The sequence below is a fragment of the Mobula hypostoma genome, chromosome 6 (genome assembly GCF_963921235.1).
Source record: "Mobula hypostoma chromosome 6, sMobHyp1.1, whole genome shotgun sequence".
In the NCBI taxonomy this organism is placed as follows: Eukaryota; Metazoa; Chordata; class Chondrichthyes; order Myliobatiformes; family Myliobatidae; genus Mobula; species Mobula hypostoma.
Genome location: NC_086102.1, coordinates 160,546,058 through 160,569,671, shown reverse-complemented (window position 1 = coordinate 160,569,671; position 23,614 = coordinate 160,546,058). Strand labels below are relative to the sequence as shown.

Genomic DNA, 23,614 nt, shown 5'->3' with positions numbered 1-23,614 from the left:
CACTTCCGAACAGGAAACCAGTTTCCTGGTTTCAGTCGGCACTTTTACATGTACAACCAATCCCTCTACACCTCCATCACACACCATGACAACAGAGGCCCAACCAATCTCTCTCCACCAAGACAGCCCTCCCTCGACTAAGCCTGCCCTCACATAAAATAAGACTTCTTTAACCTCCAGTCACTTACTTCACATTAAAGGCAATGGTCTGGGCATGTGTGAGGTTCCAAATCATCTCTGTCTCCTTGTGGAATACAGGGCACTGGATGCTTGGTTTTTGTTTCTATTAAAATCAAACTCTTCCCTTTTCTCTTTATCTAGTACAATGCTGACTGTATTGTTGTGTACTCCTCTGCCTTTTTCTACTCTGCTCTTTCTGTCACATCTCTGACTGAACCCTTCCCTTTACCGACTTCTCTCCCTCCATCCGGAGGGACCAGTACCCTCTTAAAGACCATCAGAGCCGCCTATGCATGGATCTACAGGAGATGGCTGAGACTTCTAATGTCTATTGGTGTTTACCAGGGAGGATATCATGGATGCCAAAGAAATTAGACTAGGCTTCGGATCATATGCATATTATGTGGAAGAAGGCATTTGTAGATTTGAAACACATTAATGTGGGTAAATCCCCAGGGTATGACCAAACAAATCCCCTGAGATTATGGGAAGCCAGAGAAGAAATCATAGAGATCCTTGTAGAGATATCTGCTTCATCAGTAGCCACTGGCAAAGGTCCAGCATACCAAAAGGTGGCGAATGTTCCATTGTTCAATAAGGGTAGCAAGAACGAGTCAGGAAACCACAGGCCGGTGAGCCTGACTTCAGTTATTGGGAAGTTAATGCAGGGAATTCTGACAAACAAGATCTACCATCACTTGGATTGTCAAGGCCTGATCAGGAATAGTAGCATGGTTTTATGTGTGAGACGTCAATTCTAATTAATCATTTGGAGTTTTTTGAAAAGTTAATTAAGGAGAAACGAGAAGAAAGGGCAATGGATGTTGCTGATATTGATATTAGTAAGGGCTTTGACGTGGTCCCGTGTGGCAGGCAGATACGGAGGGTTACTCTTATGTCAAAGTCAAGTCGTCTTTATTGTCATTTCGACCATAACTGCTAGTACAGTACACAGTAAAAACGAAACAACGTTCCTCCAGGACCATAGTTCTACATGAAACAACACAAAACTACATTAGACTTCAGACCTACATGGGACTACATAAATTGCACAAAACTGTGCAAGACAGTACAATAATTAATAACAAGACAATAGGCACAGTAAAGGACAAATTACAATATAATAATAAATGATGTAAATGTAAACAATGTTTTAGCAGAAATTGAGAAAGAAATGAGCAAAAATTGCAAAGGGAGTGGAGTGGTGTTCAGGTGTGTGTGTGTGTGTGTGTGTGTGTGTGTGTGTAGGTTGGTGTCAGACTCTGGGAACTGAGGAGCCTAACGGCTTGGGGGAAGAAACTGTTACACAGTCTGGTCGTGACAGCCTGAATGCTTCAGTACCTTTTGCCAAATGGCAGGAGGGAGAAGGGGTGCGTGGGGTCCTTCACAAGGCTATTAGCTTTGCGGATGCAGCATGTGGTGTAAATGTCTGTAATGGTGGGAAGAGAGATCCCGATGATCCCTTCAGCTGACCTCACTATCCGCTGCAGGGTCTTACAATCCGAGATGGTGCAATTTCTGAACCAGGCAGTAATGCAGCTGCTCAGATTATGGGATTCAAGTTGGAAGTTTGTAAGTTGGATTCAGAATTGGCTTGATGACAGGAAGCAGAGGGCGATGGCTGAAGGTTGTTTCTCCCACTTGAGACCTGTGAATAGTGCAGTGCCCAGGAGAAAGCATTGGGACCTCTGTATTTATTATGCATACAATGCCTTGGATGTGAATGCACATAGCGTGATTAGCAAGTTTACTAATGATATTAAATTAGGAGATCTTGTTGGAAGCAAAGCAGGTCGCAATGAATTGCAGTGATTTTAGTCAGCTAGGGAGATGGGCTAAGGATCGGCAAATGGGTTTCAAATTAGGTAAGTGTGAGGTTTTTAGACTGTCATTCCAAGGTAGGGTTTACATAGTGAATGTTGTGGAACAGAGGGACCCAGGTGAACAAGTGCAGAGTGAACTGAATGTGGTCACACAAGGAGACAGAATGATGAGGAAGACATTTAGCACACTGGCCTTCATCAGTCAGGGCATTAAGCTTGGGAGTCGGGACAGTATGCTGCAGTTGTACAAGTCATTGATGAGGCTGCACTTGAAGAATTCGGTACAGGTTTGGTCACTCTATTGTAAGGAAGACATTGTCAAGCTGCAGTGGGTGAAGAAGAAATTTGCGAGGATGCTGCTTGGACTAGAGAGCCTGAGTTACTGGGGAGGCTGGCCATGCCGGATCCTTATTCCCTGGACTGTAGGGGAATGAGGAGTAACCTCATAGAAGCTTATTAAATCATGAGAGGTTAGGATAAGATGGACAGTCATGATCTTTTCCCCATGGTCAGGGAGTCCAAAACTAAAAGGAACAGACACAGGAGGGAAGTAATTTAAAAGAAACCTGGGAGGTACCTTCGTTGCACAGAAGGAAGAGAGCGCTGGAATGAACCATCAGAGAAAGTGGTCGAGACAGGTGCAGTTGCAACTTTACAGATACCTAATCAGATAAACTTGGACAAGTGCTAGGGGAAAAATAAAAAGTCCTGAAATACCCCTGTTACCATCCTCATGGCTAATGTCTAGTCTCTAAAAATACAACTGAAGACCCGAGAGCAAGACTGTAGACCAGAGGGACATCAGGGACCTCTGTGTACTCTTATTCAGAATCAGGTTTATTATCACTGGCATGTGTCATGAAATTTGTTAACAGCAGCAGCAGTGCAGTGCAATACATGATAACATAGAACAAAAAACAAAAATAGAAATAAATAGATTATAGTAAACATACCTATTTATATTGAATTGATTAAAAATAGTGCGAAAACAGTAATAATATATATTTTAAAAGTGAGGTAGTGTTCAAGGGTTCAATGTCCATTTAGGAATCATATGGCAGAGGGGAAGAAGCTGTTCCTGAATCACTGAGTGTGTGCCTTCAGGTTTCTGTACCTCCTCCCTGATGGTAACAATGAGAAGAGGACACGGCTTGGGTGATGAGGATCCTTAATAATGGATGTGGCCTTTCTGAGGCACCACTCCTTGAAGATGTCTTAGATACTATGCAGTCTGGTCCCAAGATGGAGCTGACTAATTTTACAACTTTCTGTACCTTCTTTTGGTCCTGTGCACTAGCCCCTGACCCCCTCATACCAAACAGTGATGCAGCCTGTCAAATGCTCTCCGTGGCACATCTATAGAAGTTTGTGAGTGTTTTAGTTGACAAACCAAATTTCTTCAAACTCCTAATGAAATGCAGTCCCTGTCTTCCCTACTTTACAGCTGGATCGATATGTTGGGACCAGGTTAGATCCTCAGAGATCTTGACACCCAGGAACTTGAAATTGCTCACTCTCCCCACTTCTGATCCCTCTGTGAGGATTGGTTCGTGTTCCCTCTTCTTATCCTTCCCGAAGTCCACAATGTTCACAGAGACTTGACTCATCCCCAGCATTCCGGACACAGCACTCTGCCCAAGGGTTTCACCATCCACTGCATGGACCAGAAAGAGGCCTTGGACAAAGGCAGAGCCAGCAGCATTTGCTTCATGATTACCTCATCGTGGCACACAGTTCTGTCTTGGATCTGCTCCCCTAATTGGAATATCTGGCTGTCAAGTGTCGTCCGTTCTATCTGCCAAGTGAATTTTCCACTAGCATCCTGGATGCAATGTATACTCTTGGCAAACGTTAAGCTGGCAGTGGAGAAGCTGAGCACCATAATAAACAGCCACGAGACAACGCACTCTGATGTCATTCCCGATCACTGCAGGGTACTTCAACCAGGCCAGCTTGGAGACCCTACCACCACAACAGGTCTACAGCAGCCTTGGACCACCTGGACAACAGCAGTACCTACGTTAGGATGCTGTTTATTGATTACAGTTTGGCATTCAACAATATCATCCCCTCTGTATAAATCAATAAGCCTCAAAATCTGGGCCTCTGTGCCTCCCTCTCGAACCAGATCCTTGACTTCCTCATCGGGAGGCAGTGTAGATTGGTAAGAACATCTTCACCTTGCTGACAATCAACACAGGCTCACCTCAAGGAAGAGTGATTTGCCCACTGCTTTTCTCTCCCTGCAGCCATGACGTCTGCAAGGCACAGCTGATATTCCATGCATAAATTCACCTCTATCACCATTGTTGTTGTCATAATCTCAGATAGCAACAAGGAGGCATATAGGAGTGAGACAGATCATCTGGTTAAGCCATGCCACAACAACAACTTTGCACTCAATATCAGCAAGATCAAAGAATTGATTCAGGACTTCAGGAAAGGACGGACAGCTTCAAGCTCCTGGATGCCAAGACCCAGGACCAAAGGACGTGCTTTGAAGGAAAATAAAAAGGTACTAATGTGGCTAGCCAAGGATATTGTTTTTTGGTGACAAGGGCAATGTGAGATTTAAAATGATTGACGACAACACAAGAATTGTAATGAATGAATGAATAGCTGAAAGCAAGCTCCTGTATCTCATACCTACAACATGGTGCCCTGCTATAACATATTATCCTGATCAAGAGAAAATCTGCAGATGCTGGAAATACAAGGCACACACACAACATGCTGAAGGAACTCAGCAGGCCAGGCAGGATCTATGGAAAAGAGTAAGCAGTCAACGTTTCGGGCCAAGACCTTTCATCAGGACTGTCCTGAAATATTGACTGTTTACTCTTTTCCATAGATGCTGCCTGGCCTGCTGAGTTCCTCCGGCATTTCATGTGTGCACATATTATCCTGAGCTTTATCTAACCCGATGATAATTACAATGTTGATTTTTTTTTCAGCCTGAGCTTGACCTTCAAGCCTATTATCTTTCTCTAAACCACTGTAAAAGAATGACCTGCAATATTTGCATTATCTTTAACCTGACACTGATACAACACACATACTGCAATTAAACTTCTGGTGGGAATGGGGGCGGAAGACAGAGGCAACTTGTTGCTGCAGCACGAAGAAATCTCTGCAGACTAAAAGTAGAACAGTTTTTCTGCAGCTCTGTCAGATTATACAACTAAATTGATATCTTGCCAGAGGATTTTCTTTTGCTTTTCCAAAAAGCTTTTACAAAAATAGCTTTTTCTTTTACCATTGGCAGAAAAGCCCAAGGACATCATGGCCTCCGGAGGTAGGAATAGAACAGCAAGCAATTAGCAAAACAAGTACATTTCAGCCTTTATTACAAAAGAATATGTGTATTAAAGTGAAGAAGCTTTACTACGATTACTGTACACTACAGTGGGAGAGCCTACAACTACAGTACAGAGAGACGAGTCCAGGTGAAATGCAGCAATACAAAGAAAAAGTGAGAAGAACTCAGCAGGTCAGGCAGCATCTATGGAGGGAAATAAGCAGTCAGTGTTTCAGGCTGAGGCCCTTCATCAGGACTGGAGAGCAAAAGGTAAGGGTTAGTTCAGGTGATGGGTCGGGGCGGGGGAAAGGGGATGAAAGGGAATGATGTGAGAGGCTCATAGATAATAGGTGGAAGAGGCAAAGGCCTGAAGGAGGAATCTGATAGGACAGTAGACCATGAAATAAAGGGAAGGAGGCAAGCAAGTCATGTGAGTGACCAAAAGTGGCTAAAAGTTCAGGGTTGGCCATGTTTTGATTTGAGGTGCTCCAACAAGGCATCACCCTATCTGCATTTGGTTTCTCCACTGTGGATAGCATTACCCAGCATTGCAAACCAATAATGGTGAGGGCCACCAGCCTTGACATTTCTTCTGTTTGTCCGTGAATACTTTTTTGTTGCATGCTAACTTGTTTTTAGTCTGATAATGTAAGTTTTATACAGGCTTTCATAAAGTCATGGAGAAGTACAACACAGAAACAGGCCCCTCGGCCCATCTAGTCCATGCTGAAACCATTTAACCTGCCTACTCCCATCGAACTACACCAGTACCGGAGCACTTCATATCCCTGCCATCCACGTACCTATCCAAATTTCTCTTAAATGTTGCAAATCAAGCTCGCATGCACCACTTGGGGTAGCAGCTCATTTCACCACTTATGACCTCTGAGTGAAGAGTTTCCCCTCATGTTCCCCTTAAACTTCTCACCTTTCATCCTTAACCCATGACCTCTGGTTGTAGTCCCACCCAACCTCAGTGGAAAAAGCCTGCTTGCATTTACCCTATCTATAACCCTCATAATTTTGTATACTGTCAAATTTCCCCTTAGTCTTCTATGTTCTAAAGAATACAGTCCTAACCTGTTCAATCTTTCCTTATAACTCAGGTACCCCAGACCCAACATCCTTGTAAATTTTCTCAGTATTCCTTCAACCTTGTTTACATCTTCTCTGTAGGTAGTGGTGACCAAAACTGCACACAATACTCCAAATTAGGCCTCACCAACACCTTATACAACTTCAACATCACATCCCATCTCCTGTACTCAGTACACTAAAGGCCAATGTGCCAAAAGCTTTTTTATGACCCTATCTACCTGAGACATCACTTTCAATGAATTATGGACCTGTATTCCCAGATCTCTTTGTCCTACCACACTCCTCAGTGCCCTACCACTCACTGTCTAAGACCTACTCTGCTTGGTCCTACCGAAGCACAAAACCTTTCACTTCTCTGCATTAAATTCCATCTGCCATTTTTCAGCCTATTTTTCCCAGCTAATGCAGATCCCTCTGCGAGCCATGATAGTCTTCCTCACTGTCCACTACACCTCCAATCTTGGTGTCATCCACAAATTTGTTGATCCAGTTAACCACATTATCAACCTGACCATTGATAAAGATGACAAGTAACAAAGGACCCAACACCGGTCCCTGTAGTACAACACTAGTCACAGGCTTCCAGTCAGAGAAGCAACAAACTACTACCACTCTCCGGCTTAAACCACAAAGCCAATGCCTAATCCAATTTACTACCTCATCCTAAATGTCTAGCGACTGAACTTTCTTGATACCACCCATATGGGACCTTGTCAAATGCCTTCCTAAAGTCCATGTAAACAACATCCACCCAACTGCCTTCAACTTTCCTGGTAACTTCCTTGAAAAACTCTATAAAATTGGTTAGACATGACCTACCATGCTTGAAGCCATACTTACTATCCTTAATCAGTCCATGTCTATCCAAATAATTACATGTCTGGTCCCTCAGAATACCTTTCAATAACTTTCACACTATGGATGTCAGGCTTACCGGCCTATAATTTCCTGGTTTATGCTTGAAACCTTTTTTTAAAAATGGAAAAGATTAGCTATCCTCCAATCCTCAGACACCTCTCCTGTCGCTAAGAATGATTTAAATATATCTGCTCCGGTAATTTCTGCACCTGCCTCCTGAACGGTCTGAGGGAACACCTTGTCAGGCCCTGGGGATTTACCAACCCTGACTTGCTTCAGGGTAGCAAACACCTCCTCCTCTGTAATCTGTACAGTGTCCATGAAGTTGATTCCGCTTTGCCTCACTTCTATTGACTCTGTATCTGTCTCATGAGTAAACACAGATGCAAAGAATTCATTTAAGATCTCCCCCATCTGTTATGGCTCCACACATGGATTACCACTCTCGTCTTCCAGAGGACCAATTTTGTCCCTTGCAATCCTTTTCTTCTTAACATATCTGTAGAATCCCGTAGGATTCTTCTTCATCTTGTCTGCTAGAACAATTTCATGCCGTCTTTTAGCCTTCCTGATTTCTTTCTTAAGTGTTCTCTTGCATTTCTTGTACTCCATAAGCACCTCATTTGTTTCTACTTTTCCATACCTACTATGGACCTCCTTTTTCTCTTAACCGGGGCCTCAATATGTCTTGAAAACCAAGCTTCCCTACACTTGTTATCTTTACCTTTTATTCTTGACAGGCACACACAAGCTTTGTACTCTCAAAATTTCATTCTTGAAGGCCTCCAACTTGCCAAATACACCTTCACCAGAAAATAGCCTGACCCAGTCCACACTTGCCAGATCATTTCTGTTATCATCAGAATTGGCCTTTCTTCAATTTAGAATCACAACCCACAGACCAGACCTATCCTTTTGCACAGTTACTTTGAAGCTAATGGCTTTGTGGTGACTGGATGCAAGGTGTTCCCCTACATAAGCCTCTGTCACCTGCCCAGTCTCATTCCCGAGCAGCAGATCCAGTATCGTACATTCTCTCTCCTAGGTGAAGTCTCAACAAATCCGGACATTAAAGACTGATCCCACAGTCTTTAATAAGAATAAACTAACAAAGCTTCACAAATTTGGAGCAGCAGGAAACTGATCCTCCTGCAAAGTCATTCTCCCCTATATTCCAAAATAATCTTTTACAATTCCACATTTCAAATTTTCTTGATATCCAAAGATTCAATCAACTATCTGATGTGCTGCAATGTATTCATTTTTATACGTATATCATAAACAATATGATCATCTTGGATGTTTTCAGTTTTTTTAAATGCTCACTTTTATTCAGTATAATCTTTAGAAAGGAACAAGATCAATTTTCAATTATGTATATAACTTAATTTGAAACTGAAAATAACCCTGATGAGGTTTCTTAGTTTAAGAAATGTAATGGTCAATAATATAATCATTGGGTGGTGGAGTGGAGATACGTTTCTGCCAAAGGAGGTGTGAGGCGCCCCTTCCCTCCGCTAGCCTGCAGGTCACCCTTGGGCAAGGTGAAGCACTTGCTTAGCCCCCCTGATCAGGGTCACATGAAGTCATGGTGGATGGTCGTATGAGTAGCTGGTATATATCACAAGTCCTGGCTTTGCGACCACTGATGCTAGGCAGAAAATCTCTGAAGAGTATTGATAATGGCTGGGGTCGCCCGTCTTGTAAAGACGCTGCCCAGAAGGTGGCAATGGCAAACCACCTCTGTACAAAGGATTGCCAAGAGCAATCATAGTCAAGGGACCATGATTGCCTACCTAATACGATATGGCACATAATGAGGATGCTGTTGTTTCTTTCCACACCTTGTGGCACATTGGGCGGCAATGTTACCGTTTCCTCAGCATTTGGTCTTTTTACAAGGCCGGGTTACTAGCTCGACGCTCAACCCAGCGTGAATGGAGAGCGTGCAAGGGTGATGATAAATATAATCGGGTGGCAGCAGTGGTTCAGCTGCAATAAGTAATTAATTATGAGGACACAGATAGATTAAATGAATCAAGCAGCCTAAATTTGATCATAACATCTTAAACAATAGATTACATTTTAAATTTAGTACTTGAACCTTTGGATTTCAAGAATGTTTTACCTGTCACTGATATAGCACACACAGACAGATTGAACCCAAGGGTTCCAATTTACCAATTAAATATATACAAGTTCTATTTTGTTATTTTTATCTGAGTTTCCAATTTACGACATATTATAAATCTGGATGGTTAAGCTTGTCCTTTAAATGGATAAATTTACCTTTTATGTTGACTTCAAAAACATTCACACCAGACTGGTGATAGTAAATATTTGACAATTTTTTTCTGCAAGATTTTATTGGACTCAGCACTTAGCTTAATTTAGTAAATATAGCGGCCCATTTTCACACGGCAAGGTCAAACAAGCAGCCGTGTAATGATAATTAAAAATCAGTTTTAACCTGCGTTAAAATTACACAGTCAGTTCCTTTGTGCCTGGCAGAAGTGACAGTTTGGGTCTCTATTTAACATCTCGTTTGAAAGATGGTGCCTCTAACACTGTGGCATTCTCTCAATGGATTATGTGCTCAAGACTTTGAACCCATAATCACTCAGGGATGAGAGAGCAAATCGCAAAACCACAGTTGACACTGTACATCTTTTTCACTCCCCCATTTCGATGCATCTCACAGATTTTCTTCATAGATTAATGGAAGCCGTTGCTCCGATGAAATTAAACCCATAAGCGACAGCTGTTTCTCGTAAAAGATGTACTTTTTAATGATCTGACTATTGTACTTTTATCAACTCCTAAATTCAGAAATAAAAACTAAAAATGTTTAGCAACCAGTGACTATTCCAGGCACAATTTGTCATTGAGAATATAATTGCTGCAAACACCTTACTTGACATTTTCAATGTATTATCAGCAGCCCGATGCTTAGAGAACTTGACAAGTGGGTTGAACAAACTGAATGGAATAATGCATTTAAAAAAGGAGCTCTGCAGGGATATGCAGAACAATGTCAATCCCTTGTGACACTTAACTTTGTCCTTTCTCCCAGGACATGAGACACGTGATACCATTTCCATTGCCCAGAACAAGTCTGCTATCAGGAAGATCATCCTCTTAAGCCTTTCAAAATGATAAATATAAATGTAAATAATAAAACCTAATTTCCAATATAATTTATGCATTTTAAAATAGTTAAAACACAGTTATTTAAAGATGGAAGAATTTTACTATGTAAGTATTTAAAATATTTTTCAACTCACATTTTTGAAGCATATGCAATGAATCAACTTTGCATCATAACACTGAGATACAAGTCATTCATTAGGAATGTAATCACTCCCCACCCTGCCATTTTATTATTTGTTGATTTATTTAATGCCATTCAGCGCGGAATGTGGTGAGGTTCCTTTTGATTGCAATCCAGGTTTAGAGTCAGAGAGTTAAACAGCACGGAAATAGGTTTTATGACCCAAACAATTACAAACAATATGTCTATCTGAGCTAGTCCCATTTTCTGGTGCTTGGCTCATATACTTTCCAGCGTTTTCTATCCATGTAGTTGTGCAAACAGCTCTTAAACACTGTAACAGTACCCACCTCTACCGCCTCTATTGGTAGTTCAATCTATATAGCATCACCCGCTGTATGGGAAAAGTTACCTCTCAGGCTGCTTTCCCACCATAAATCTATTCCCTCGAATTTTAGACTCACTGCACTGGGAGAGACATTCTGACCATCCACCTTATCTACACCTCTCACAATGTTTATGTCACCCCTCAACCTTCCAGGTTCCAGGGAAAAATGTCCTAGCCCACCCAATCTCTGCTTGTAACCCAAGCTGGCCAGTCCCAGTAACAACCCTGTGAATCTCTTCTGCATCCTTTCCAGCTCAATGGCATGCTTCCTATAGTTGGGCAACTGGAAATGTGCCCAACACTCCAAGTCTGGTCTTACCAAAGCCTTGTACAGTTGTAACATGACGTCCAAACTCCAGGACTCATGTCCTGACTGAGGTAAAGTATATCAAATGCCTTCTTCACCACCCTGTCTCCCTGTGTTATCAGCTTCAGTTAACTGCACCCCTAGGTCCCTCTGTTCTCCAATACTCTCCAGTGCCTTGCCATTCATTATGAATTTCCTACCCTTGTTTTACTGACCAAAATGTAGCAAGTCATACTTCCCTGAGTTAAATTCCACCTCCTGTTGCGTGGGCCATTTCTTCAGTTCATCTAGACCCTGCTGTAATTTTAGATACCCTTCAAGTTCCTAGCTGTCAACATCTCTGAGGATCTGTCCTGGGCCCAACATATCCATGCAGTTACAAAGAAGGTACAACAGCAGCTATATTTCATTAATTTAAAGAGATTTGGTATGTCACCAAAGGCACTCTCAAATTTCTACAGGTGTACAATGGAAAGCATTCTAACCGGTACATCACCGTCTGGTATGGTGGGGGGGGGGGCACTGCACAGGATCAAAATAAGCTGCAAAAAGAGGTGAACATGGTCAGCTTCATCATGAGCTCCAACCTTCCCAGCATCCAGGACAACTTCAAGGAGCAATGCCTCGAAAAAGCAGCATCCATCCTGACGAAGGGTCCCGGCCTGAAACGTCGACTGTACCTCTTCCTAGAGATGCTGCCTGACCTGCTGTGTTCACCAGCAACTTTGATGTGTGTTGATCCATTGTTAAATACCCACATCACCCAGAACATGCCCTCTTCTCACTGCAACCATCAGGGAGAAGGTACAGGAGCCTGAAGACCCACACTCAAAGATTCAGTAATAGCTTCCTCCCCTCCGCCATCAGATATTGAACCCATGAACACAACTTCACTACTTTTTCTATTTCTGCACTATTTAATTTAACATAATATATAGTTTTTACCGTAACTTACAGCTTTTATTACTATGCATTGCATTGTACTGCTGCCGTAAAACAAAAAAAATTATGACACATGTCAGTAATATTAAACCTAATTCTGATTCTCTGATTTTGGTGTCATCCACAAACGTACTATGTTGACAGCATTATCATCCAAATTACACTGAAGCTGAGAATTACAGGTCTAATTTGATTTTCTTTTATTTCCAATTGACAGATAAAAGCTTCCTAAAAGATGTTTATTTACAGTGTCACATATGAATTGAAGAAGCTGGGTTATTGTCATATAAGCAGCTTACCAGCAGAGAACAAAAGACTGCTATTATTTGCACATGCGGAAGTATCCAAATGAATCAACCAATTAATTTTAGGGTGGGTAATCAAAGTTGTGGTAGGTGTTATGTTTTGTAACCTAACACATTAAATTAATTAAAAGGAAAAGACACGGGTTTAAAGTGTGAGTCTAACTTCATGTTTACTTTAAGCGAGGCAGGTGTGTATCACGTAGTAGCATTATGATGTATGTAATTCATTATTTTACATATAACTATTATGAATTATATAAACAAAGAATAATAAAACAATATATTTACAATATTGCTCAAATAATACTGAAATATTAAATACACAAAACTCCTCCCTGCTTAGCTATAAACTCCAACTCAATATAGAATGCATCTCAACTATATACCCAGCATACTAAAGAACAAAACTACTTTACAGATATCCACAGCTTGACAGGACAGACCTGTGGCTGTGAAACAATTTCAGGTTCTGGGGTCTCCTCTATGGTAGGTGTAGGAGTTGATTCTGAGTCTAAAGGAAGTGGTCCTAACAGTTCCCGGCCCACCTTTCTTCTCTAACAATTGATTCAGCTCTCCTCAATCAATTGGTGTGTCATCTCCAGATGATATCAGATGCAATCTCCACTGCATAGGACAGTGATCCAGTTCTTTGAGTTCCCACTTCTGATCACCTCTGTGGTCCCTCGCCAGGACTGCTTGTCCAGGAGTGAAACATCGACCTTCCTTGTTTGAGGAGCCCTCAGTTTGTCTCAGCTGTTTGTCCTGTATACTCCTTCTGAGACTGGCTCAGGAGGATCCAGGCGTGAACACAGGGAACGACCCAGGAACAGCATAGCTTGCTGTTGGTTGTGGAGTGTGCTGCACTGTAAAATGCACGGAGAAAATTGGTGAGCTTCTGATTCAGTGTTAGTGTAGTGTGTTCTACTGACATTGTTTGCAGTGCATTCTTCAGACTCTGGACAAAACCTTCCGCCAAGTCAAATGTAGCTGGGTGGTACACTGCAAATGCAATACGTCTTATTCCATCCATTCTTCACAATGATTGAAACTGTTCCACCACAAACTGCGGTTCATTGTCACTGACTAAATGTTCCAAAACACCAGTCCTTGCAAAGAGGATTCTCAACGTATCAGCAGGGTGCGAGTCTATAGTGGAGGCTACTGGCAATACGTCTGGACATTTCTGTTGCTGTATCAACAACTACCAAGAAATTTGTGCCCATGAATGATCTGGCAAAACCCACATGAATCATCTGCCGAGGCAATGCAGGCCTTTGCCAGGGATGGAGAGGCACTGCTCTTGGCATATTCTTGGACATACTGGCATCCTGCACAGTGCATGGCAAGCTACTTGATCCACTGATCTTTCCCAGGCCACCAGACAAAGCTTTGGACCAATGCTTTCATTTTAACTATACTTTGATGACCAGAATGTAGCTCCTCCAACACTTCAGCTCTCAGTTTGAATGGTACAACAACTCTCAATCTCCACATCAAGCAAGCTCTCCTTTACATTATGCAGGCCTCTCCTTCATATATTCTACGAGTTTGTTGTTGCCAGTACAATCCTCTGTGTGGTGGTGTGCTGGGGCAATGGCATCAACATGGGTGATGCCAACAGGCTGAATAAACTGATTAGAAAGGCTGGCTCTGTTATAGGAGTCAAACTGGACACACTGGAGGCTGTGGTAGAACAAAGAGCCCTACAGAAAATCCTGGCAATCCTGGACAATGTTTCTCACTCTCTGCATGCCACCTTGGCTGAAAAGAGGAGAACTGCTAGTAATAGACAAAGACAACTGCACCGCTCCGAAGAGTGCTATACAACATTATGCTTACCCTTGGCCATTAGGCTCAAAAATGAGTCAACCTATAGCTGGGGAAGTGATGATCCCCTCCTGTTAGATTGTTTGTGGTAACTTATTTTTTATTCTTTCTACTTCTCCTCTAATATTTATATCTGCGCACTTGTAATGCTACAGTGACAATGTACTTTCCTTTGGGATCAATAAAGTATTTATCAAAGGCAAGTTCATCTTAGCAATGGTAAAAATAGGGGAACTGGTATTTCTGCTGTACACTGCAACCATTTTGGTGGCCATGCAGACCTTACACAGTCTGGGGTCTTTTCTAGTTCCCTTTGGATCATCGCTGCCATAATAGGGAAGACTTTCAGTTTGGGTTAGGGAGAATACGACAAAAGGGGTGTTGTTTTTTTTTATATAAACCTTTCCAGTATTTCCTTTCCGAAAGGTAAACGGGATAATCCTTCTACATTTCCATGATTAGTCGTCATCTTGAATTCAGTCTTGTAACTGTCTCCTCCAAGGTGGCTGCATTCATGCTGCTGCTGTCAGTGCAACACTCTTCTGTGGATTGAAAATGGATGCTGGTGGTTGATGATCAGTGACGAGGGTAAACTCTCTCCCATACAAGTACTGGTTGAAACAGCTTACACCCCAAACCAGACCCAAAGCCTCTCTGTCAATCTATGTGTCATTTTTCTCTGCAGCAGTAAGGGAACTGTTACGTACCCCGTAATGGGTTAAAGAACCAGCAGAAATGGAAAACACCTGGAGTCTGGTATTGCTGTTAACTGAAGCTATTTTATTAGTAACTACGCAATACAGTAATGTAAAATCAGATAAATCAAACAGGTTAGCAGAGATTATGCACATATATAGGTGAGGAAATATAAAACCCAAACTTCTTCAAGCTTAGGGGGTGAATGGATACAGTCTTACGATAGTAGGTAAATGAAGTCAGTTCAGTTTGCGTTATTGAGTTGAGTAGTGTTGGAGAGAGAGAGGTGTTTAGTTCTCCAGGTAAGCCTTGATCCTCCGTTGTCCTCCAAAATCCTTCAAAGTCACCGAATGTGACCACAAAAAAAGGATACCGTCTTCTGTGGTAAAGCTATCAACCCAGGGTTGGACACACTGATAACTTCCCACCGGTCACCCCTTTTCCACACTGCAAGAGCCACTGATTGATTCTCCCGATCGATCCTCCAAAACCCACCCTTCTGTGAGCACACAAAGCTCATCCAGTGTCCGAAACCATGTGTGTCTGTCTAACAACCAGCTGACCTTGCATTTATCCAAGCATGCTGAACACCAGCTGTCCATCACATAACGCTGCCCTCGGTCACCACGGCGACCACGAGCTGCTCGTTTTTCTTTTTCTCTCTCTCTCTCTCTGCGAATGAGTTGCACCCTCTCTCTCATTTTAAAAGGTACAGTCCATAAGGGATAATTCAGGATACCGTCACAGAACATGATGCAAAGGCTATGAGGTGTTCACTTCCATCACACAGCATGTGACATGACTGCACCTATAGCTTATGGCAAGACATCACAGGCCAGCTTCATTGAATGATGTGGATCATAATGTGTGAGTACAGTGTCTGACATAATTTCTGTTACCTTTTAGAAAGCCACTTCACACTGCGATGTCCATTTCTTCCCAATCCTCAAGATATTTACAAGTATATACAAGATTATTCAAATATTACTTAAATATTAAATACACAACAGTAAGGTCAGAAAATTAAATTTTAGGATCAATCATGCTACACCTTGGTTTTCTCTGCTTAACCCAATAAAATTTTGTTCAATCTTTGCTCTCAAAATTGAAAAATAATTAAACTTTTAAATTTTAAAATGTAGTTGTTATGTAGTCATTATGGGAAAATGAAGTCAGAACATGTTAAGCAGTACCAATGTTATTATTTGAGCATGCCATACTGGAGATATTCTTGGGAATATTACAGGAATAATCTGAAACCTAGCTCCATAAGAATAAGACATGGTAAAGCAAAAATAGTCTGTTGGACCAGTTAGAAACATAGAAAACCTTCAGCACAATACAGGCCCTTCGGCCCACAATGCTGTGCCAAGCATGTCCTTACTTTAGAAATTACCTAGGGTTACCCAGAGCCCTCTATTTTTCTGAGCTCCATGTACCTATCCAGGTGTCTCTTAAAACACCCAATCCTATCCCCCTCCACCACTGTCATCGGCAGCCCATTCAACACACTCACCACTCCCTGTGTAAAAAAACTTACCCTGTCATCTCTTCTGTACCAACTTCTCAGCACCTTAAAACTGTGCCCTCTCGTTATAGCCATTTCAGCCCTGGGAAAAAGCCTCTGACTATCCACACGATCAATTCCTCTCATCATCTTATACACCTCTATCAGGTCACCTCTCATCCTCCGTTGCTCTAAGGAGAAAAGGCTGAGTTCACTCAACCTATTCTCATAAGGCATGCTCCCCAATCCAGGCAACATCCTTGTAATTCTCCTCTGCACCCTTACTATAGTTTCCACATGCTTCTCGTAGTGAGGCGACCAGAATTGAGCACAGTACTCCAAGTGGGGTCTGACCAGGATCCTATATAGCTGTAACATTACCTCTCAGCTCTTAAACTCAATCCCACGGTTGATGAAGGCCAAACCACACAGTCAACCTGCGCAACAGCATTGAGCGTCCTATGGACTCGGACCCCAAGATCCCTCTGATCCTCCACACTTACCATTAATATTATATTCTGCCACCACATTTGACCTACCAAAATGAACCACCTCACACTTGTATATGAGTGTGCCGCCTCACAGTCCATGAATTTTATTTGGTTTTTTTCTACAAATTTGGATAATTTCCAGATGATAGGATTACACTGGGAATTAAATTGCAGTATTTAAACTTCACCATTAATCAACCAATAGTCCACCACTGGACACAAGACTTTTCCATCTAGCCTTCAGAAGAACTCAGTTTTTACTGGACCATCACAACCCCTAGACACAATGGGACAGAAATGGCACTGGTCCTTTAGATGCTCAAGCACAACAGTGATTGTTGGCAAAGCGGAGTCGGAGGGGAGGGGGTGTGCGGTGGGTTGAAGGAGTTCAAATAGAAGAAAGTCATTGGTGTGGATGAGATAAAGGCCTGACAGGAGTGAAAAAGAATCAGACAGCAGGGTCAGCAACAAGCAAGAAGAAAATAACAGCAGAGCAGAGGAAGACTTGATAAATGTACCAGCTGAAGATAAGAAAAGAGAGAGCCATTTGTGCCACTCCCTCACCCCCAATCCCCCCACACCCCCACCCTATGCTTTGTCACTAAATACATTCATGGCTGTTGATAGACCTCAGCACCACCACATCCCCATTGATCCCCTTCCACTATTAATCTCTGTCTTGAACATAAGCAGGCATTTGAGTCAAGAATACCAAAAGCTCATTATCCTCTGAATGAAGAAAATGCCTTTCCACCTCCTTTAGTCACCACCTTTATTTTGAATTTACGACCCTTAATTCCAGACACTCCAGCCAAGGGCAATGTTTTCAAGCCCTGCCAGATGTTTGCGGTTTAGTGAGATTGTCTTTTAGTCCTCAGAACTCTGGAGTGTACAGGAATGGTATAGGTGCAACTGAGGAATAACCTGCTGAATCTACATTGCACTCCCTTAATTTCAGGTGCACACTTCCTTAGCTCAGGTGACCAGATGTGCACAGAATACTCCAGGTGTAGCCTGTACAAGTGCAAAATGATATCTTTACTCTTGTACTCAAATCTGAACAACAGCATCTTTCCATTTTTCGTCATTTAAAAAAGCCCCGTGTAGTTCTAATTATTTTCCACTAAATGGGATGAACCCAATTATTTTCTCATGGAATATTTCATCTGCTATTAAATTTAAAACTGTAATAAAGATAAGCTTTGAAAATACTTTACTAATTGCTGACAAATCTCAACCTTTTGCCAATTGATATTTTGTGAAGGACTACTTGGGAAAAAGAAGTGTCCTATTGTATCTCCAAACTTCCCAAAAATAGTCTGAATAGACACACATTTCTACCTCAGGGCAGACAAAAGCAGCTGACTGCTCAGATGACACTATTTTTTGCATGGTGTGGGAAATGAGTGTGAGGTGCATAATGAATTAATGGGACAGGCATGACTTAATTGATGATCAAGAAGTGGGAAGATGTTCATCAATCTCTGGAATAAAGAGATGTCTTTGGGTTTCAAATGGGAATAAATGGTTGGCACTTATAAGTGACAGGCAGCAAGTAACCAATGACAGGGAAAAATCGTTCATCCCAAACAGTAAATGCAAGAGATTCTGCAGATGCCGGAAATCCAGAGCAACACACACAAAATGCTGGAGGAACTCAGCAGATCGGGCAGCACCGACAGAAATGAATAAGCAGTCGACACTTCAGTATCTAGGTGATTGGGAGAAGTAGTAGAAACCAGCTCTGTAATTTATACCAGTAAGCTATTTGGGGAAATATATTTTGAACATACGATAAAATCTTATAGCTTTCTCTGTTAATTTCATATAAGTGTAGGAGGTCAACAATAGTGAATTTCAAATGCATGAGAGAGAAAATTCATATCAAATGGGAATTTACCACATAGAGATCACATGACTAAGTTAGAGACGGACATAGATTTGGTGGCGGAAGAAAAGCCAGGGACCCCTATGAAAGTGGCCAACTAGCTCAACTACCTTGTTTATCTTGCTACATATTATAATGTTCAGCTTCTGTGAAAAGAGCAGGGTGTATTTCGTCTCATCAGTCAAAGTACATTGTTTTAGACTAAACGCTTCTGTACTTTACTTTATTGTCGCCAAACAATTGATACTAGAACATACAATCATCACAGCGATATTTGATTCTGCGCTTCCTGCTCCCTGGATTACAAATATTACATATTAAAAATAGTAAAAATTAGTAAATATTCAAAATTTAAATTATAAATCATAAATAGAAAATAGAAAAATGGGAAGTAAGGTAGTGCAAAAAAACCCAGAGGCAGGTCCGGATATTTGGAGGGTACGGCCCAGATCCGGGTCAGGATCCGTTCAGCAGTCTTATCAGAGTTGGAAAGAAGCTGTTCCCAAATCCGGCCGTACGAGTCTTCAAGCTCCTGAGCCTTCTCCCAGAGGGAAGAGGGACGAAAAGTCTGTTGGCTGGGTGGGTCGTGTCCTTGATTATCCTGGCAGCACTGCTCCGACAGCGTGCGGTGTAAAGTGAGTCCAAGATTGGTTTGTGTGATCTGCTGTGCCGTGTTCACGATCTTCTGCAGCTTCTTTCGGTCCTGGACAGGACAACTTCCATACCAGGTTGTGGTGCACCCTAGAAGAATGCTTTCTACGGTGCATTTATAAAAATTAGTGAGGGTTTTAGGGGACAGGCCAAATTTCTTTAGATTTCTCAGGAAGTAAAGGCGCTGGTGGGCCTTCTTGGCAGTGAACTCTGCTTGGTTGGACCAAGTCAGGTCATTTGTGATATTGACTCCGAGGAACTTAAAGCTTTTGACCTGTTCCACTTGCGCACCACCGATGTAAATTGGGTCATGCGGTCCGCTACTCCTTCTGAAGTCAACAACCAATTCCTTCGTCTTGCTGATGTTGAGGGATAGGTTATTGTCTTCGCACCATGCCACCAGGTTCTTAATTTCCTCTCTGTACTCAAACTCATCATTACCCGAGATATGGCCTACAATTGTTGTGTCATCAGCAAACTTATATATTGAGTTCGATGGAAACTTGGCTACACAATCATGGGTGTACAGTGAGTACAGCAGGGGGCTGAGTACACAGCCTTGTGGGGCACAAGTGCTCAGAGTGATTGTAGAGGAGAGCTTGTCCCCTATTTTTACAGCCTGGGTCCTGTCTGTGAGGAAGTTGAAGATCCAGCTGCAGATCTGAGTGCTAAGGCCCAGGTTCCGGAGCTTAGGAATCAGTTTATTTGGAATGATGGTATCAAAGGCAGAGCTGTACACAACTGCAGCGAAGCAATATCTCACTCTCCTACCTGTCCAGAGCTTTATTCTGAAGCTATGGAGAAAACTACCAGACTCACTTAAGCAGAGATTTGAAACTTTTGCAGATCACTAATATTCTGATTTGCTTCAGCAGTGTGTTTTTGGATAATTGCAGAGCTGGGGAATCAGATTTTCAATTTGAACATCAACTGACAACTACTACTGTATTGCAGGAGAAATCGTTTTAATTACTGCAGTTGTTATTGTTCTGTGAATTTCCAAAACTATAACAGAGAGTCTCTATATTTACTTGCCTTGCCAGTAATTCATTTTCTGGCATGCTGTTGTTATGTCTCAACAAATTGCAAACGGCTCACACCTGATTATATTAAGCAGTGAGGTGTCTAACAAAGGCAAAAATTAAAACATCTGAAACCGAGCATCACTATAATCGAACAATCAGTCCATCCCCACCCACCCTTTTTTCACTTTCAGAAAGAATCTACTTGTTTGTCTGTATTGTTTTAATCCATAAATTTTAATGCATATCATGTGTATTTTAAAAACAATGATAAAATTATAGTATGTTTATAATCCTAATCTATTCTTCAATGTTTAGGAATGATAAGGGCTGCAAAAATGTTAAAGAAAATAATGCCATGATACATATTAAAAAGGTCATAGTTTACTGCATTTTAAATACAAAAAGTATTAGTTTGGTTTCAGATTGCCTCCACCTAAAGTTGGCAGCAACCTGAAATGAAACTAGTTTGTTAATAAATTGGTATTTGTGCTTTCATGCAAGTGACTAAAAATATCTTGTGTACTGTTAAAATAAAACGTGTCTCGTACAAGCAGCCGTCAGAGGTGATTCAGGCTTTAAATCGAGCTCCATCTGCACAACAGTTGTGCACCACAGATTTGCTGCTTTCTAGTCCCAGCTTTAAAATTCAGTAGGGAAAAGATAGTAGGAACGTTATCAAGTTTTGCCACTTCATTTCCAAGTATTATGGTCATGATTGAAGTTGTAAATAAAATAAGCTTTTTCATTAATAAATCGAAAGAAAAATCAATATTTTAAGAACACAGATTAAAATGAGCTGGCCTTAATCTTTCTCAATAAAATGTAGGATGTTACTTGTAATCATGTTTAGAGAACAAAAATATTCAAGTATTAAAACCTATAGGCTCCTCTTCATATTTTAAGAAATCCTTTCCGACAGTGAAGATGCCCATGATGAAGATAGTGAAGCTATTACAGCTTAACTGCAGGGTGACTTGCACTCAAAACGGAGGAGAGACCACAACTGCAATCACAGCCACACTGTACAACAAATCCATAAAGAAATACTTATGGATGTCAAACATTACAAGCCAGTAAAGGCCAATATATAACAGGGACCATGAATTATGCAGAAAAGTATGTAATGTTTCTTTAGGTGTACTGCAAAGATTTCTCCATGTATTTTCATAATACAGGTCGACCTTCACTAATCTGGCACCATTGGGACCTGAGGAGTGCCGGATTAGTGAAAATGCCGAATTACAGAAGGATCACATTAAGCATAATCAGTGCCGGATTATCGAAGGAACCGGATTACAGGTACTGTAGTCGGATTAGTGAAGGTCAAACTGTATATGCATGCATGCTCTTTAATAGCCTTTCTCCTTGAACAATTAAATCCTGTTTTATCTTAAAACTTATTGATCTTCAAAACATACAAAATAAATATAAGGAGACCTCCTCATAAATTAAGTACCTAAGTACTTATAATAGGAAGGTAAGTCCCCAAGGCCTGATGGGATATACCCCAGGTTATTGAGGAAGCAATAATGAGATTACTGGGGCCTTGACCAATATTATCGTGTCCTCTCTGACCTCACCTCCATTATTCAAGGAGGGAGCCAGGGTTTATCCTGGAATCTATGGACCTGTGAGTAGGAAAGTTGGTAGGGAGAATTCTTAAAGATAAGATTTATGAGGATTTGGAAAACTATGGCCTAATTAGGGTGAGCCAGCATGGCCTTATGTGGGCAAGTCAGATCTTACTAACTTGGTTGAGTATTTTGACAAGACGACAAGAGAGATTGATGAAGGCAGAGCTGTGGATGTTGTCTACATGGATTTTAGTTTGATGAGGTTCCTCATGGAGGCTCATCCAGTAGATTAAGGTTCATGGGATCCATGGGAAATTGACTGTTTGGACTCAGAACTGGCTTTCCCATAGAAGACAGGGTGTAGTGGTCAAAGGGACATATTCCAGCTGTGGGTCTGTGATTAGTAACTTTCCGCGTGTATCTGTGCTGTTTATGATGTATATAAAGGACTGGATGAATATATAGATGGGTGTGTAAGTAGTTTACAGATGATATGGAGATTGGCAGGGTTGTGGATAGTGTAGGTGATCCCCTTGAATACAGCCGGATATACATCAGTTGCAGATATGAGCGGAGAAATAGTAGATGGAGTTTAGCCCGACCAAATGTGAAGGGTTCCACCTTGGTAGATCAAACGCAAAGAGACAGTACACTGCTAAGGGTGAGACTCTTAAAAGTGTTGATGAGCAGAGGGATCTTGGGGTCCAAGTTCACAGCTCCCTGAACGTGACGACACAGATTGATCGGGTGATTCAGAAGGCATGTGGAAAGCTTGTCTTTATTAGTCAAGGCACTGAGTTCAAAAGTCAGGAAGTTATGTTGTAGCTTTATAAAACTCTAGTAAGGCCGCATCTGGAGTATTGCATGCAGTTCTGATCTCCCATTATAGGAAGGATGTTGAGGCTTTGGAAAGGGTACAGAAGAGGTTTACCTGGATGCTGCCTGGTTTAGAGGGCATGTGCTATAACAAGAGGTTGAGTCGTTTTCCCTGGAGTGGCAGATGATGAGGGATATTATAAATACGGATAGAGGTTTGTAAAATTAGGAGAGGATAGAGTGGACAGAGGGTATCTTTTTCCCCTGGGTTGAGATGTCTAATACAGGAGGGCATGCATTTAAGGTGGTGGGGGGGGTGGGGGAAGTTCAAACGAGATGTGAGGGAAAGTTGCTTTTATTTAAGCACAGAGAGTGGTGGGTGTCTGGAATATGCTGCCTGGGGTGGTGGTACAGGCAGATACATTAGGGAATCTTAGAAGACATTTAGATAGCCATATGAATGTGGGGGAAATGGAAGGATATAGACATAGTATATAGGCAGAAAGGATTAGTTTAGTTGGCTATTTGATTACTAATTTAATTGGTTCAACACAGCGTTGAGGACCGAAGGGCCTGTTCCTGTGCTGTACTCTTCTTTCTTCAGTGTTCAGTGTTCTAAGTACCAAACACTCATAGCTCTGCACATGTTGAAGGCCATTCCCCACCCCC

General features: G+C 41.8%; 1 protein-coding gene across 2 annotated transcripts in view; it reads right to left on the bottom strand.

Annotated features, from left to right (window-relative positions):
* Positions 1-23,614, bottom strand: part of znf385b (zinc finger protein 385B) — a 392,471-nt gene that overhangs the window by 305,494 nt on the left and 63,363 nt on the right. The window lies entirely within an intron of this gene.